The sequence below is a fragment of the Crocuta crocuta genome, unplaced genomic scaffold, assembly GCF_008692635.1.
Source record: "Crocuta crocuta isolate KB4526 unplaced genomic scaffold, BGI_CrCroc_1.0 scaffold7, whole genome shotgun sequence".
Classification (NCBI taxonomy): Eukaryota; Metazoa; Chordata; class Mammalia; order Carnivora; family Hyaenidae; genus Crocuta; species Crocuta crocuta.
The window spans coordinates 7,131,606-7,141,503 of record NW_027531904.1 but is presented as its reverse complement, the minus strand read 5'-3'; the positions used below and the strand labels follow the sequence as shown (position 1 = coordinate 7,141,503).

The window sequence follows — 9,898 nt, the reverse complement described above, 5'->3', positions numbered from 1 at the left end:
TTGAGTTTGGGGTGTATCCGTCCTGAGCTCCCCACCATGACAGGATGGCCCCGTGTGGCGGGCCTTGCTGCGCGTGGGCCAAGGGTTTGCCTCTCAGCATTGAAGTAGCAAACAGGAAGAGAAATCATGGCAGCAATGAAAAAGACATGAAAACTCTAGTGATGGAAATACAGCAGTTGCCTGGGGCACCTGACCGGCTCTGTCAGTAGAGTATGCGACTCTCGATCTTGGAGTTGTGAGTTTGAGCCCTGCATTGGATGTAGAGATTACTTAAAAATAAAATCTTAAAACAGAAAAAGAGAGAAAGAAAAGGAAGGAAGGAAGGAAGGAAGGAAGGAAGGAAGGAAAACATAGCAATTGCAGAGAGAGAGAGAGACCAGAAGCTCTCTGTCACTGATACGTGGGCTCTGACACGGGAGGGACCAGTTTAGTGAGTGGCCATCTTGGGGCACAGAAGCCTGGGAGTGGACAATCCACAGGACAGTGACAAAGTAACGGCCCTGGACTGGGACTTGGACAGGGACTAACCCCTCCCAGCTACCCATAACCAAGGTCTCACAGATGTCCAGCTGCCATTTAACACCAGGGCGCAGCTGAGGCAGTGCGGTGCCCCGTCTCCAGAGGTGGCTCAGTCAGGCCGGCTGGTGGATTGCACCAAGCCCATACCACGGTGAGGGGTTAGCTTCTCCTCCAAGTCAGTGCTCAGATGGGGCTCCCCACCAGCCTCCCATTTGGCTCAGGAAAATAACATGAAAGCCCTATGGGATTGTTGGGACATCTTGGAGCACTTCCTAAGGGACAGATGAATGAGAGGCTGGTGGTTGACATTTAACTACAGTTCCAACTTTATCAAATGTCTCCTTGCAATATGTCCAAGCCAGCCTAGAACTGGACTGGACTTGGTGGCCAGAGGGGCCGCCCGGTCTGCAGGCTATGCTGCTATCACCCTCCTCCCGCCTCATGCTGGACACAGGCCACCTGCCCGTGTTGTGAAATCAGTTGCCTGATTTCTATTCAAGGGTAGTTTTCTACCAAGGGTGGTTTTCTATTCAAAGCGCCTTTCCCCTCTCTTTGTTCTTTGTTCAGGTCACATGGTATATTAATCGGCTTGAGCCGCCATGACACAATACCGTAGACTCAGTGCCTTAAACAACAGAGATTGGTTTCTCCCAGCTCCGGAGGCTGGAAGTTCAAGATCGAGGTGCCAGCGAGGTAGGTTTCATTATGAGGCCTCTTCTCTTGGCATGGAGGTAGGGAGCCACCCTCTCAGTGTGCTCACCTGACCCGTCTTTGTGCTGCCTGCAGGGGAGGAGGGAGAGAGAGGGCTGTTGTGCCTTTTCTTCTTACAAGGACATCAGTTCTATCAGGTTAGGGCCCTGCCCTGAATCACACCCTAAAGACCCGATCTCCAAATACAGGCACGGGGGGCAGGTGGGGGCGCAGGGTGTTACACAGGCATTATGGGAGGACACAGCTGAGCACATGAACACCCAACAAATGCTCAGAATCTGGTCTGCAACGTCACGGGGAGTAGAAAGAGTCAACTTTCTGTAAGTGTTAGAAATGTTCTGTATTGGTGTGGTAGTTACATAAGGGTGTGTGTGTGTGTGTGTGTGTGTGTGTGTGTGTGTGTGTGCGTGCGCGCGCATACATTATTTGAGGTACGTACTTAAGATTTCTATGCTTAACGACATGTATGTTACCCCTCAGCAAAAAAAAATTTTAGTGAATGCACACAGAAGAAAAGAGAATCCAATTAAATTGGTGAGGCCTTTGGGAATGAAGAAGGTGGCCCAGAGTGTCCTTAGGCTAGGAAGTGACGCCAAAGACGTACTGTGTAGGAATGGATGGAACTTGCTTTTATTGAGCATTTTGTTTTGTCAGGGTATTTTGGCTATAGGAAAGGGAAGTCCACACAATGTGTCAAGTATAGAGTCTTGGGGGTTTTTTTTTTAGTTTATTTATTTATTTTGAGAGAGGGGGAGAGAGAGAGAGAGAGAGAGAGAGAGAGAATCCCAACCATGCTCATCAGCGCTGTCAGTACAGAGCCCAATGTGGGTTCAAACTCATGAACCATGAGATTATGACCTGAGCAGAAATCAAGAGTCAGATGCTCAACCAACTGAACCACCCAGGCGCCCCTTAAGCATTAAGAGTCTTACATGAATACAAAAGAATCTGAAGAGCCAGGCCTTACAAGGGACAGAAACTGGGTTATTCCCTCATTGCTAACTTATGCCTGTTAATCTGCCCCACCTTCTCTTTGGATCTGTTTCCTCTCCTTTCTCTTCATGGTTCCAATATGGCTGCCACAGCTGTTCGGTGGGTACGCGTCTCCCTCCTCAGTTCCTACCATCAAAAGTTCCTTCCTTTTGTGTCTCTTAGGTCAACCTCCTGAGAAGGGCCCGAGCACACATTTTTTTATTTTATTTTAATGTTTATTTATTCTTAGAGAGAGAGAGAGCATGGGCAGGGGAGAGGCAGAGAGAGGGAGACATGGAATCCAAAGCAGGCTCCAGGCTCTGAGCTGTCAGCACAGAGCCCAACACAGGGCTCTAACTCATGAACCTTGAGATCATGACCGGAGCCAAAGTCAGATGCTTAACCGACTGAGCCACCCAGGCGCCCCGGCTCCAGCACACGTTTTGAGCCAGTGCCCTCATGTAAGTTAGAAGGCTGCCATTGGGTCCTGTCCTCTGCAACAGGAAGAAGGAGGTGTGTTGCACAGTTTCAAGTTATGCGAGGCCCAGGCCCTGGGTTAGAATAACTCAGAGGACCGGGCAACAGGAGATGACTATCTCAAGAATGTTAGGTGCTGGGCTTTTAAGAACTTCTTTCTATTTTCTTGTACTGTTTTGGTTTGGGTATCAAGGGAAAGCTGGTCTGAAACAATGAGCGGGGAAATGTGCTCACCTCTGCAATTTTCTGGAAGATTTTGTGTAAAAGTGGCATTCCTTCTTCCTTAAGTGTTTGGGAGAATTGACCAGTAAAGCCATCTGGGCCTGGAGTTCTCTTTGTGAAAACGTTTCTTTAAGCTACCAATTCAAGTTCTGTAATAAAATTAGAGCTATTTGAGTGATCTCTTTCCTCCTGAGTTGGCTTTGGGAGTTTGAGGCTTTCAAGAAAATTGCTCCTATCATGTAAGTTATGGAACTTAACGGCATAAAATTGTTCATAATAATCGTCTTATTAGCCTTTTACTAACTGTACAACCTGGAGTGGTATTCCGCCCCCTCCCCCCCACCCGCTCACATTCTTGATATTGGTAAATTATATTTTCTCTATTTTTCTCCTGGCTGGTCTGGATAAAGATTTACCAATTTCAGTGATTTTTCTCAGAGAACCAGCTTTTGGTGTGGTTGATTTCCCCTATTATTCTTTTTTTTTTTCTATCTCACTGATTTCTTCTTTGATTTTTATTATTTCCTTTCATTTGCTTCTTTTCGATTTAATTTATTCGTCTTCTAGTTTCATCTTCTAGTTTCTTTTTTTTTTTAATGTTTTATTTATTTCTAGGAGAGAGAGAGACAGCGTGAGCAGGGGAGGGTCAGAGAGAGAGGGAGTCACAGACTGAAACAGGCTCCAGGCTCTGAGCTGGCAGTCAGCACAGAGCCCGACGCGGGGCTCGAACCCACGAACCGCGAGATCATGACCTAAGCAAAAGTCGGACGCTTAAGTGACTAAGCCACCCAGGCACCCCTCATCTTCTAGTTTCTTAAGGTGAAAGCTAGAATCACTGATGTGAGATTTTTCTTTTCTTTTTTTTTTAAAGTTTTTTATTTATTTTGAGAGAGAGGGAGACAACGGCGGAGGGGGGGGGGCGGCGGGGAGACAACGGGGAGACAACGGGGAGGATCCCAAGCAGGTTCTGGGCTGTCAGTGCAGAGCCCTATGCGGGGCTCCATCTCACAAACTGTGAGATCATGACCTGAGCTGAGATCAGTGGTCAGGTGCTTAGCCAGTCGAGGCACCCAGACGCCCTCCCCCCTCTTCTTTTCTAACATAAGCATTTAGTGCTATGAGAACACAGGTCCTTGATGACAGTCTATGACTCGAGCACTGGATCAAGTCTCACCTGAGGCCAGCCTAAATCCAGACCACTGCTTCTCAACTTCGGCCACACATTAGAGCCACCTGGTAAGCTCCTAATGCTACCCATGCCTGGGTCCCACCCCAGGCCAATTAAGTCAAACCCTTTGGGAATGAGCTCCAGGATGAGTAGTTGCCAAAACTCACCAGGTGGGCCTAATGGGCAGCCCGGATGGTGACTCAGCACCGCACCAGGCTAGTGTTTCTCAAACTGTCTGTGACAAAGGCAGTGTTGTTTTTGGATTTCCAACTTTATATTCCTATTATCTTACTGACTGATACTGTGCATACAATAAAAATAAACCATATGGCTTCTAGAAGTTTCCCTCATGAACACTGGTACTTCTGTTGCCTCCTAAATCCAGGTGTTCTCATTATTCTTAATTATCATAAACAACAGAGAAAAGGCAGTTTGTTGAAAGAGGATTATGCCCGTAGTCATTTCAGCAGTATAGCCGTAGCTCATTGTGGAACAAGAATAGACAGTTTGTGAACCATTCTGGTCCATGGACCAGGCTTTGTGTAGCACTGTCGAGGGTTCTTGATGGTATGAGCCAATAACTTCTTTGACTTGTTTAAACTTGAGTTGGGTTTTTGGGTAGAAGAGGAAGATTCCAGGAGCGCCTGGGTGTCTCAGTCAGTTAAGTATCCCAACGTCAGCTCAGGTCATGATCTCACGGCTCATGGGTTCGAGCCCCACATCGGGATCTGTGCTGACAGCTCAGAGCCTGGAGCCTCCTTTGATTTCTGTGTGTCTCTCTCTCTCTGCCCCTCTCCTGCTCGTGCTCTCTTTCTCCCTCTCTGTCTCAAAAATAAACAAACATTTAAAAAAATGTTAGGGGCGCCTGGGTGGCTTAGTCGGTTAAGCGTCCGACTTTCGCTTAGGTCATGATCTCGCGATTCGTGGGTTCGAGCCCCGCGTCGGGCTCTGTGCTGACTGCCAGCTCAGAGCCTGGAGCCTGTTTCAGAGTCTGTGTCTCCCTCTCTCTCTGACCCTCCCCTGCTCACGCTGTCTCTCTCTCTCTCTCTCAGAAGTAAATAAAACATTAAAAAAAAAGTGAATATAAACCTTTAAGTTTATAGACTACCTATTTAAAAAAAAATGTTAAAGAAAATCATTAGGAAGAGAAAATACATTTACAGTACTGGACTGTGTTTGTTGAAAAAACTCTGTATAAGGGGACCCACACAGTTTAAATCCGTGCTGTTAACGAATCAACTGTACACTTTTTAAACACAGAAATCACGATTTTTCAAAAAATCTGTTTGTTTTTTAAGTTTATTTGATTTATTTCAATGGAGAGAGAGCATAGGAGGGGCAGAAAGAGAAGGAAAGAGAGAGAAGCCCGAGCAGGCACCACACTGCCAGCATGTAGCCCGATGTGGGGCTCGAACCCACAAACCATAAGACCAAAATCAAGAGTCAGATACTCAACCACCTGAGCTACCCAGGTGCCCCTTGTCTGTTCGTTTTCATAACTAGAGGTCTTTTCATTAAGTCAGCCAATGCCCTCAAACCATCAAGTCGCTTGGGATTAAGGGCTGGTTTAGATTAGGACAGTTTCTCAACCTCCACAGCACTGACATCTGGGGCTGGCAAATCCTTGGTCGTGGACACTGTCCTGTGCGTTGCAGAATGTTCAGCAGCGTCTCTGGCCTCTGCAGGCCGGCACCCTGTGACAACCATAAACGTCTCCAGACATTGCCAAATGCCCCTTGCGGTGGCAAAACCATCTTCCGTTAAGGACAGGCTCTGGAATTCTACGGAAAGCATCTTGGAACACACTAGAAAACTCCCGGCCCCTGATGTGACACCTGTGCTTCCTGCCTCTGTCTCCCCCATGGGGCTGAGCGGGCTAATGGCCATAGGCTAAAACAACACATGATGGGAAGCAGTATGACCCACGAGGAGTCATCAGCACGAAAGTGAGGAGCAGACATGACGTCACGGGCAGCACCACGCCGAGGCTGCAGGCCACGTCTTGCTGGCTTCTCTGAGACGGCGCAGCATCTCACTGACCTGACTCAGGTCCCGAAGATTGCTCGAACTCTCGTTCCCACCAGGCTCCTTTCAATGTTAGCCCTGTTTAAGATCTTTCATTTTACTGTCACCGAGAGAAAGTCCGTCCCACTTAATTCATACCAGATGCTGAGTGAGTCCTCATGAATCAATACAACATCATCCAAAAACCACCAAAATGAGTCATAAGGACAAACAGGACTCTTCTCTCTCTCTCTCTCTCTGCAAAACAGTGACTAAAATAGTGTTTTTCCCCTTTGGAAAAAAAAAGTTAGGAGGTTAAGAAGAGGCTCAGGGCCCTGCTTTCGTAACCCGCGTGTCAGTGGGTGTGAAATGGTTAAATGTCCCCCAGGGAGACAGTGTGTGAGGCCTGCAGCTGAGCCAGGCAGCCGCTGCCTACAGGAGAGGAGAGATTTCTAGAGTGATTTCTACACTGGGGGGTCCAGTGATCCCCCGAGGCTGTTGTGCAGCTTTCTGTTTTGATCCGAGAGTCAGAGCGTAGGAGTGTCCATCAGGGAGGAAGGGGGTCTTAGCGACCCTGAAAGGCGTTCCAGACCCCTCCTCCGGCAAGCTGAGCCCCCTTTTCTCTGCCTGCCTCTACCTCTGGATTCGGGGGACGGCACTCTGATGGCCTATGCAAGTCACAACCACAGGCCGGGGGACACCAGGCCCACCTGGACACTCTCTCTCTAGGGCCTTGAATGGAAGGACGAGAAAGCAGCGAAGAGATGGGGACCGACACGTCCTTGTAGTGGCCGGATGACACTGTCCCTCGGTTTCTGCTCCTGGGTCCCCAAGGCCCCCCTGGTTTTTGTTCTTTTCAGAGTCAGCTCTTCCACTTTCCAGTCGCTCTGTGAGGGCCACGCCCTACTGGTGACCTCCTTGGCGGTCACGGCCGGCGTCTGTCGCTTTACCGCCACAGCACCAACGGAAGCCCTTCTGCGAAGGACCCCAGCCAGGACTCCGGGACGTTTACGAGGTGCGGGGACAGGTCTCCCCTCAAGGAGGACCCGAGGCAGAGACTGCCCTGCGGTCACTGCGTCATCACTGATGGAGGACCCACTCGCGGATGCGGGCCAGTGAGGGGAGCCGACAGGGGACCGCGGGCAGCGGACGCCCCCGGCCACAAGGGAGAACGAGCCTATTAACAGAGGGGACCCCAGTGCCACTCCAGGTCTTGGCAGCGCTGTGCTGGGGGCCTGGGCACACGGGCGCTGCCATCGAGCCCCTTGAAAGGCTCCTCCCCCGGGTCCTGCTTCCGCCTTGGCCCCTCCATTCCCTTAACCGTCACCTGTCGTCTTCTCTTCCATGTTGTTTGGCAGCCTTGCCCTGTGTCACCTCGCTGCCCCACTCCTAAGATGACTGAGTTGTCCGTTCTTTCCAGTCCCCGTGGCCTTCCCCTCCCCTGCACTGCCAGTAGAAGGCGAGTTTCTTATTCCACAGAAACAGTCTTGACCGTCATACAGGGACCCCTTCAATTTCCCAACAACACCTGCACCCCCTCCCCTCCATGCTGCCCCCGCCTGTGCATCACAGGATGGGGAGCAGCGTCCCTGGCCTCTGTCCACTAGATGACCCTCCCCCCACCACGAGTCACGACAACCAAAATGTCTCCAGGGGCCCCACGTGGCTCAGTCAGCTAAGGTCAGATTTCCGCTCAGGTAACTATCATGCGGTTCATGAGTCTGAACCCTGTGCAGGGCTGTGTGCTGACAGCTGGGAGCCTGGAGCCTGCTTCGGGTTCTGTCTCCCTCTCTCTCTGCCCCTCCCCTACTGCGCTGGCGCCCTCTCTCTCTCTCTCAAAAATAAATAATTATTTTAAAAACTTTTTAATGTTTTTTTTTTTTATTTCTAGGAGAGAGAGACAGCGTGAGCAGGGGAGGGTCAGAGAGAGAGGGAGACACAGAATCCGAAACAGACTCTAGGTCCTGAGCTAGCTGTCAGCGCAGAGCCCGACGCGGGCTCGAACCCACGAACCGCGAGATCATGACCTAAGCGAAAGTCGGATACTCAACCGACTAAGCCACCCAGGCGCCCCAATTATTTTAAAAACTTTTAAAAAATGTCTCCTGACATTGCCAGATGTCCCTTGGGGAGTAAAGTCACCCCAGGTGAGACCCATCACTCTGGTCCAATCACCGGTCACCGTGTCACACGCTTGTGGCTCACCTCTGATCCACAGGAAGTACACACATTTGACCAACCTTCACCTACCTCTCAGACAGAGCCCTTCAAGAGAGCCCGGCCATCGACAGACAGCGATGGCCACGGCCACAGCCTCCCCTGTGGCTTTCCACGTGTGCCTCGGACACCCGTGTGGCTCCTAACCCCCCTCAGCTGATTTGTGAAAAGAAAAAGCACCCCCCCTCCCCCAGGGGCGGCTTGGGGGGCTCTTCAGCGCAAACCTCTCCTGCAGAAACGGACTTCGGGTTTCCTGGTCCCTCCCCCCGGGCCTATCCAGCCTCCTCATGATCCGGAGGTGGGCGGTCAGTATAGTGACTCAGAGCTGCTGCTCTGACATTTCCCTCCCCGCCTGCTCAGGAGCTCCCGCATCCCACGTGGAAATGGGGGAGCAGCCGCCCCGCTTGTCAGGGGCCTCAGCCAGCGGGAGGCGGAAGGAGCTATTAGCATCCATGGGTCCATTAGAGGTGCCTTTGCCACTCTGCTCTGGAATCTTTCTCCCTCCTGTTTATTCAGCCTCCTCCTCCTCCAAACTGGAACCTCTAAACGTGTTTAAATCTCTCCCCAAATGTAAGCAAACAAACAAAATCAAAAACCAAAAACCCTGCTTTGACCCCAAAGCTCCTTAGCGGCTCCCGCCCTAATTCTCTCCTCCCCTTCAAAGCCAAACCTGTGCAAAAGCGGTCTGCGTCCACTGTCTCCCTGTCCTCCCCTCCCCCTCACTTCATCTGCCTTCCCCCCTCATCAGGCCCCCCGAACAGCTCCCCTGAGAAGGCCCAGGATCCCTGCAGGGCCAGGCTGAGGTCCGAGAAGAGGAGGCTGGCTTGACCCCAGCAGGGACCATGGCGGTTGGGAGCAGTAGCCGACGACGGTGGCAGCTGGCCTTCCCGAGGGTTGTGAACAGAACTGCAGGCAATAGAGTGGAACTTCTGAGCAGTTCCAGAAAGAATATCTGGCCTGGAGTCCTGGGAATGTGCCCACACCTCCTTGCCTTCATTTATTCCTTCCTTTGTTCCGTCTTCCCCTGGTCTATGGACTGTCTCAGAGTGCCCCCCCCCGGGCTCTCTCCTGGGGTTCAGATATTGGGCTCCATTGGCCCCGCGATGGTCTCCACGTGGGTGCCCTCCCAGCATCTCAGACGTCAAGGATTGCAATTTAAAAATGCATCTCGTGGGGCGCCTGGGTGGCTTAGTCGGTTAAGCGTCCGACTTTCGCTGAGGTCATGATCTCGAAGTTCGTGGGTTCGAGCCCCACGTCGGGCTCTGTGCTGACTGCCAGCTCAGAGCCTGGAGCCTATTTCAGAGTCTGTATCTCCCTCTCTCTCTGACCCTCCCCTGCTCACGCTGTCTCTCTCTCTCTCTCCTAGAAATAAAAAATATTTTTAAAAAATTAAAAAAATCAAAAAATAAAAATGCGTCTCGTTTTTCTTGAATTCAAGACATATAGAAAATAACGTAAGCTCGTCTTTTTCCCCAACCCGAATCAGCAAGGCATCAGCTAATGCAGAGAATCGTGAACAGAGCCTTCAGCCGGGACCTAGAAGTGCCCGGCACAGATGACGAGTTGTGAAGAGCCTTTCTTCATGCCGATAAGGAAACTGAAATCAGA

The 9,898-nt window shown here is 50.8% G+C and overlaps 1 long non-coding RNA gene across 1 annotated transcript; it reads left to right on the top strand.

The window, feature by feature from the left end:
• Window positions 1–1,130: 1,130 nt before the first annotated feature.
• LOC144240093 (uncharacterized) lies at window positions 1,131–9,634 on the top strand. Its single transcript, XR_013337582.1, has 3 exons — window positions 1,131–1,212; window positions 6,934–7,088; window positions 9,039–9,634. It is a non-coding gene; the product is annotated as an uncharacterized LOC144240093 (long non-coding RNA).
• Window positions 9,635–9,898: the final 264 nt, after the last annotated feature.